An 8,563-nucleotide genomic window follows, 5' to 3' on the forward strand; every position below is an offset into this window, starting at 1 on the left:
GCAGTAGAACACATATGACATGAAACCTCTTGGGCCTTCTACAGACAGGACCAGGAGGCCAAGGCAGGAGAACAGGAAAGGGAAAAGGGAAGAATGAGCAACAGAACAGAATACATATGAAAATACCATAATGAAACCATAATTTTGTAAGCTAATAAAAAAAAAACTATCTAAGGGCTAGAGAGACATAAATAGGCATGACATCAATTCTAATGATCCCTTAGTCTCTTTAGTCTAAAGCATGCACACATACAGAGAGAAAGGGAGAGAGGGATAAGGAGGGGGAGGGGGAGAAGAGGAGGGAGGGAGGGAGAGAGGGGAAGAGAGAGAGAGAGAGAGAGAGAGAGAGAGAGAGAGAGAGAGAGAGAGAGAGAGAGAGAGAATTTATTTTTTAATTTTTGTTTTTTCAAGACAGGGTCTCTCTGTAGCTTTGGTGCCTGGTGCCTGTCCTGGAACTAGCTCTTGTAGACCAGGCTGGCCTCAAACTCACAGAGATCCACCTGCCTCTGACTCCCTAGTGCGCTGGGATTAAAGGCAATGCCACCAACGCCCAGTTTTTTTGGGGGGGGAGAGGGTGGAAAGAGAATTTAAAAAACAAATTTAAAAAACAAATTTAAAAAGGAATGTGAAACCCATGAACTTATGGTGTACATTAAATATGTATATATTATAAATACACCAGTCTTTTCAGAAAGAAAATGAAAGTGAATATCAAATAACTCTGAGTAGAAAAAAAACTTAATTTTATGTGTGTTTTGCCTGCATGTAAGTTTATTCCCATGTGCATGCCTGATGCCTGTGAAGGCCAGAAGAGACCGATCCCCTGGAACGGTAGCTATGCCTGGTTGTGAACTATTGGAACTGAATCTAGGCCCTTTGCAAGAGCAGTAAATGTCCTTTTTTTTTTTGAGACAGGGCTTCTGTGTATCCCTGTCTGTCCTGGAACTCTGTAGATTGAACTCACAGAGATCCCCTTGCCTCTGCCTCCTAAGTGCTGGAATATATTCTTAACCACTAAAATATCCCTGTAGCCCTCAGAAAACACTTTCTAAAAGCAAAATAAATCCTAAATACTTTTAGTGAGTACATATTACACATGTGTGTACTACAGTGCATATGTCTAGGTCCAAGGACAACTTGCAGAAGATGGTTCTCTTCTACTACATGGCTCTGGGGATCAAATTCAGGTCATTAGGCTTGGTGGACATATTTTTAACCCATTTAGCCAATCACTGGGCTGCCTGAGATTTTATACAGTAGAAAGACAAGCAGTATCAAAAACCATGACAGAGTAGGAAAATATCTGTACCATGACAAAGCGTTAAATCTTTAATATATTAAGAGTTCTTAGAAAGATTAGGTATTTAGTTCAGTGGCTCTAGAAAGTACAAGGCCCTGGTTTCTTAAAGATCCACTTAAAAAGAAGTATCTTGGGGATCTACAGAGATGGTTTAGCAGCTAAAAGCACTTGCTGTTCTTGTAGAGGACCTGTGTTCAGTTTTTAGCACTCATGTGACATGGCTTACAACTGTCCATATCTGTAGCTCCAAGAGGATCTACCTCTGGCCTCTGCAGGTACCTGCACTCATATGCACACATATCCCTTATACACAAACAGGAAGACACACTCACACACAAAATTAAAAAAAAATACTGTGATGGAATAATGAATACAGAAAATAAATACAAAAATTTACATAGGCCAGATACAAATGGCCAATGATTACTGAGTTTCAACTTTATTAATAATGAAAAGAAAACTGATTTAAAGTATCTATCTTAATTATAAAGCCCAAGAACTGAGACAGCCATCTGGAAAGGTGATGTGCCAATACCTACCAGTATCTTCAAGTCTAGGCAGCCATTCTTCAAAATGACTAGCTCATGTAGTTCTTCTACAAAGTTTTATCATTTTGTTTTTTGAGACAGGGTCTTGCTATGGTAGCCTTGGCTGGCCTGGAAATCGCTATGTAAACTAGGCTGGCCTCAAACTCACAAAGATCCATCTACCTGCCTCTGCTTCCCAAGTGCTGAGATTAAAGTGGTATACCATCATGCCTGACAACTTTTTTTAAAGGAGAAAAGATATGATATTCTTTACAAGTAAAGACAAATTCTATTGTTTGAACTCATATGTTTTTTTCATTTATAAGTAGTAATATTTTTAATAAAAAAATTATCCATCTTCTCTATATTTCTTTGTAAAAATGTGTAGTGTCATTATTACCTTTTTCATAAAGTCATTTGCAAACTGAGAAAAATACTATTAAAAAAAACCACAGACTACTCCCAGTTCAACATCTACCAGAAGAAACCCATCTTTGCTGCTATTACAATTAGTCTGCAGAATTCCCGAGACAAAGCACCAGCCATATAACTCCCACCAGCATAAATATGTGGAACACAAAGAACAGTCAGCCAGGTCTGGAGCATGCCCTATCATAGTAAGTAGAATGACAACTAAAGTCACAGGAACAAGAGCAGAACCAAACCTAGGACCTGGAGGCAGTGCTAAGGTCTTCATTTCCTTCTATTCTCCTCCACCTAAAACTAACTCCCCCAGATAAATAGGCTATTGAGTATGAGGTAATATGTATGCACACAATAGCTTTATGAAGTGTAATAAATATTAGATACACAGAAAAGGCTACTTGGGGGTCTGGGCTGAAATCACAATGCAGCATGTGTGAACAGTCAACATTTTCTTTTGTAGAAAATGGAGAAAATTTAAATGGAATTATCTGTTTTGTCTCAAAGAAATTCAGGTGACAAAAATATCAAATGTGGAATAACCACTGATTTAAAAAAAAAAGCTTGAGGTATCTGTGCCTGATAATGGATGAGAAATTACAGAACAATTCACTCTAACAAAACTAAAGTCAACACAATGGTACCACAGTGCAGCAGGTCTGTCACCTAAATATTAGGTCTACAATTACTTGGCTCTCCAACTTTTCCAAAAGCACTTATTCTGCTCTAGAATCACAAGAGCTGCACGTATATCTGAGTGCACTCCATCACAGGAGCACAGAAAGCAAGCACCATTAGCTACAGTTTCCACTGTTCTGTGACACTTTCAGAAGGGTACCCTTCTAGGAGACCAAATACCAGTTCCTGTATCTGAAAATGCAATACACCACCAGTAAGTCATTTAGCCCAAAGCAAAGCAAAGAAATCATGCTGAAGACCACTAGGTAAGAGCAGCAGCATAGGTGAAGAGCTCAGGACAAGCACTCTCCTGCTTCAAGGTGAACTGAAGCTGCAGATCACCAGTTCCAGCTCTAATCTGACACCCACCCCCAGATAACATTGTGACTACCAAGTAACTACCCAGACTGAACTGACCTTTCAGGGCTCAGGGAAGTGACTTTTTTTTATTATATGGCACAGTTTGGCCCAGTTATGTTTTTCATCTTTGGGGTACTTTTATACTGTCCAAGAGTAGTATATCTTTTTTTCCTTTTTTTGTTTGTTTTAAAAACAGATGGCCAAACCAGGACATATACTAAAAAAAAAAAAAGGAAGGTTACTTACCTGAGCCCTAACATCCCAGCTACCATGGAATCCTGTTGGAACTGGTCTACAGAAGCAAGGTGTATTCTGGGGAGTCACATGTCACATCAAAGCAGGAACTGGTGAGTCTGTATTTTTATGGAGCCTAAAACAAAGAAAATTGTAAGTTGAAAGTCCCCATTAAGCTGCACTTTTTTCCCAAGGCTTTTGGGACATTTTGAAGATAATCACAGACAAAGTACTATGTTACTTCCCAGATCATCTAGTTAGAAGCAAAGAATAAACTGCAAATTACTGCCACGTGACACAGAATGCTAAAATAAAAACAAGATTTATGCATGTCAGAATCAACACTATCAAAGGTCTTGATACCTCTGGGGAACACTTTGAACTACAATGCATACCACAAGTGGTGATTTCTGGTATTTCTTCTACCACATCATACAGGAAAAGTCAAGGATAGAATGTGTTCAAGAGTTTAGGCAACATCAGAACATCACCACACACACACACAAAAAAAAACAAAAAACAAAAACAAACAAAAAAAACCCACCAAATCCAAAAGCCACGTCTCTCTTCTGCTTCCAGCAGTCAAAGCTGCAATGAACTGTTCTAATATCACACAATTTCACCTTGAGATAAAAGACAAAAAGCACCAGGAGAGCCAAAGCTATCATCCAAAATAGAGAAGTCTATCTCTAACCAATTACTTTAAGCCTCTCAAATCAGTAAATCTCAATGTCTATAACACATTGTATTAATGGGTCTTTTGATTGTTATTTTTCTTAAATTTTTTGAGATTTTATTGTTATTTTATATGTATGAGCATTTCTCTAAACGCATGTCTGTGTACCACCACCTGCATGAAGTACTTGCTGAAGCCAGTAGAGGCCATCCTATCCCCTGGGACTAGAGTTATAGTGAGCCTCTATGAAGGTAGTAGAAATTGAACCTAGGTCTTCTGTTTGTAGCCAGTGTTCTTAACTGCTGAGCCATCTCTCCAGTCCCTGTTGTTGCTTTTTTAGGCAGTTCTGTTATATAGTTCAGGGTATCCTCAAACTCAGATCTTCCTGCTTCAGCCTGTCTTGTTTTTGAACACATGTTCAAATAAGGATGTTGCCATCAAGAAAAAAACCATCATTTCCTAGTTAAAACCTATATTGTGCCATATTAGCTAACAGATACCTTGCTCTTCCAGCAAAGATATCACTAATAGAAAAGCTTACATTATACAACTTAAGACTAGTCACTCATGGAGTCAAATCCAGATGAAGGGCAACAGCAACCAAGTCCTTGGCAGCTGACTACCAGTTCCCTAGATGATGCCTATAGTTATCTTTTTTTTAATATTTTATTTATTTATTATGTATACAATATTCTGTCTATGTGCATGTCTGCAGGCCAGAAGAGGGCACCAGACCTCATTACAGATGGTTGTGAGCCACCATGTGGTTGCCGGGAACTGAACTCAGAACCTTTGGAAGAGCAGGCAATGCTCTTAACCACTGAGCCATCTCTCCAGCCCTATAGTTATCTTTTAAAGCTCAGTAAAACCTCTTAATTCCCATAATTTCCTTAAGTCATAGAATTAAGTCATGGAACACTTTGAAATCCCAAAGTTAAATATTTTTTGAATATCTGCCTAATAAAAATCAAACCAATACCTTGTTTAGGAGGGCCTGCAAAGTCACAAGTTCTCAAGAACAGTTTTACCTACAATTTTACTCATTTTTTTTTCCCGGTAGTGTTAGAACTGAAATCAGTGACCTCCAGGTGCAAAGCAAACACTTTACTACTGACAAAGCCATGTTTCATTAGGAGCTGAGCTAAACTTTATTCTAAGCTCTTAAAAAGTTTGAGATCTTTAACTTAAGGTTTCACAGGGAAAAAAATTAAAAATGAGTATAATTAGGTGAAAATCCAACAAAAATGTTCATGCTATAATACCTCCATCCAAGATAAGCACATTTTTACCAAGGCTTGGTCAATAACAAGAGTCCAGACATCCATAGTATTGGCAAAGAGGTACCACATGCTAGCAGTGCCAAGAAGAAGGTTAAAACGCCAATATTTACTCTGGTCATACTGCCCCCTTTAACATGGGAATAGGCATGTCTGCCTTCTCTCAAAGTCTTGCTATCACTCAGTCATCCCACATACTAATCGAGTATTTAAGCCATCACACACAAATCAAACTTTCAATGGAAAATGTTACTTGAAAGATAAAAGCAGGAGAAAATTGTGGAAACGAGAAGAGCACACACATCTTCTGTATAAGCAAGCCCCAGAAGAAGGGAACCATTGACATTAGTCCTTCCTGAAATGACGAGTAGGCAGTGCTCTGATTGGATAACAGCAGTGACTACAAAAGGCTGTGATGGGCACTGTTCTCTACCCAACAAAAAGATAGTTTCTGTCAGCCACATAGCCTAGTCTGCACAGGTGTTACCAAATCAGGTGATGAAAATGAGGTACTTTGTCACTTCCCTGGAATTCTCCAGTAGAAGCTGTGCTTAAAACACTGGCTACTACAAATGTCATTGTCCACGATTCTCTGTTTCCCAGAGGTAACTCAAACAGCCTGGTGATAAACTGTTCTTAGCCAATTAAAAGATTATTACTGACAGTCACCTTTAGGAAACATAAAAGGTTCCAGGAAACACAGTTTACCATGCAAACAAGTTAATAAGTTTACCACTGCTGTTCTTTATTCTAGGTTAAAGAAACAAACTTCTCAGGAGTGCTTGGGTGGAGTTGGGGCACTGGTACATGGGACTGTAGTCGGTTTTTCTTTCAAACTCCATAGCTTTGCCTCCCTGCCCCCAGTAGATTAGGCCTCATAGAAGCAGATCAGGCAGAGGGAACAACTCTATCTGGAAAATATAAACACAGATTGCAAAAATGGATCATAACCTTCCAAAATTGTTGTGGTCTATGTGGTGCCCCAGATGTACCTCAGGATTCAAACAGCATGAAAGAAAGAGTAGAAAGCTAGGATGTAGCTCAGTGGTCGGGTGATTGCCTAGCATGCACAAGGTCCTGGGTTTGACCACCAGTACAACAATAACAAAAAAGAAAAAAATCTCAGAGTACAACTGACTACATGATGCTTTCTTCCTAAGTGAAACAAGGAAATAGGAATATGTGATAGATCAATGTTAGCAATAAAGCCATACAGATTCTTCAAACTCTTAGGATACACAAACTCAACTCTCAAGGACACACTAACTTTAGATGTCACCAGGCACTTTGGAAAGAAACTGTATTCTGGAAGTTGCTTACACTGTTTGGAGAACTAGAGGTACAACAAATAGCTAACTGGAAGGGCACCTGAAAAAAGCACACACGCTGCAGAATATGAAAATAAACTAAAGATTCTAACTCTGAGTTCAGGCTCAAATGTACAAACCTTGGAATCTTTGACAAGCAAGGCTTGCGTGTGTTTGTGAAACTGAATGAGCTCTGTTGATCAGCTGCTCAGCTGCCCTGCCATGAATGGGTCATGTGCATCAACTCATTTTAGATCATTTGTACTTCTAAACTGTTTGGATTCTTTAAGGTTCTGACATATCCGGGTAAATAAATAAAAGCAAGTGTTTCCTAAGCTTTCTGCATAAGATCTGAAGTTAAAAACAAACAAAACCAAAAGCCCATAAATAAATGTATTTTTCCAAATCCTTGTGGAAATTCCCCAAAGGCCTAAACAATCCAGACTTGATCTTTGTATAGAGATCCGGCATATTTCAAAGGACCCCAGAGGTCAGCTTAATCATGTTATTAATTGAAACTGATATTCACATGACAATTCCAATCACGAACTCAAAATTCTCTTCTACTGTAATAATTACCTATTAGTACAATTTTACTACCCAGGCCCAAATTGGCTTCATTTATATAGCATAATAAAATACTTAGAACTTGTGAGAGTTCTACAACATTTCAGCCACCTAGCACTATAAATTAGCCCATTATGTTTCATGATCACCATCAACCATCCTGTATTTGATCCTGTTGTCTCACTGTTTGGGGTAATGATTCCCAACACTGGAGACAACATGCAAATGGCTCAACAGAGTCCATTTGTGTTCCTGGAAAAATAACCAGAAGTACCTTTCTGCCTGACCATGAGTCAGGAATATCAATTTTGTGGTGGAGCCCATTTTTGCTGTGATCAACCCATACCCAAACACACAAGGAACTAGCACAGAGTTACTCCTAGCAAGCTTTACCATTCAGGGGTCCATACGTAGCAATGTCATACAGAGTCTTTCTTGTGAAAGCAATCTTTTTAGACTCCATAATGACTTTAAACCGTCAGTGCAAAAACCTCAGAAATATTGTCAAATAAAAGTCACCTGTGTTTTATTTTAAGTGATTTGACTATAATCAAACTAAAGAGAATGAACTTTCAAAGATAATCTACAGGAGTCACAATGTGATGAACTTGCCCCATCTGGTACTGGCGATCCTGAACGCTCCAGGACGAAGAAAGCCCGTAACATACAATGTCCCATTCCACTTATGTAACTGGATGATCGCTGGCGAAGAAGGGGGGTGGGGTGGGAAGACGCTCATATTCCGAAGCCACAGCACAGCACCCCCAAAGAACCAGAGCACCCTGAGGGCATAATCTCAGGAAGAGCTTCAGGTGCTGAGGAACGCACAGTCCCCTTCCCACGGTCCCTGATGAGAACTATAACCATCTCTTTAGATGAGTTGTGAGACCCAGAACATAATGTCTAGTCCTTTATGTGGGTGGACAATAACCCCCACCTACTTGTTCCTGCCAAATGGGGAATGGAGCTAGAGAACCGAGTCGCTTACAGTGGGGGCAAAAAGTCATGGAAAGGGTGAGGAGGAGGGGGGAGCAAAGCCTGGAGACAGGGGTAAGAGCTCAGAGGCCCTTGTGGCGCACTCTCCCAACGGGAGGTGGACTGCGCACGCGCGGTGTGTGTGTGTGTGTGTGTGTGTGTGTGTGTGTGTGTGTGCGCGCGCGCGCGCGCGCGCGTGTGTGTGAGAGAGAGAGAGAGAGAGAGAGAGAGAGAGAGAG

The 8,563-nt window shown here is 39.9% G+C and overlaps 1 protein-coding gene across 1 annotated transcript in view; it reads right to left on the reverse strand.

The window, feature by feature from the left end:
* Positions 1-8,563, reverse strand: part of Mecp2 (methyl-CpG binding protein 2) — a 77,598-nt gene that overhangs the window by 68,284 nt on the left and 751 nt on the right. The gene's annotated exons all lie outside the window — the stretch shown is intronic.

The sequence above is a fragment of the Alexandromys fortis genome, unplaced genomic scaffold, assembly GCF_014885135.2.
Source record: "Alexandromys fortis isolate MF-2015 unplaced genomic scaffold, M_Fortis_MF-2015_v1.1 scaffold_225, whole genome shotgun sequence".
Taxonomy (NCBI): domain Eukaryota; kingdom Metazoa; phylum Chordata; class Mammalia; order Rodentia; family Cricetidae; genus Alexandromys; species Alexandromys fortis.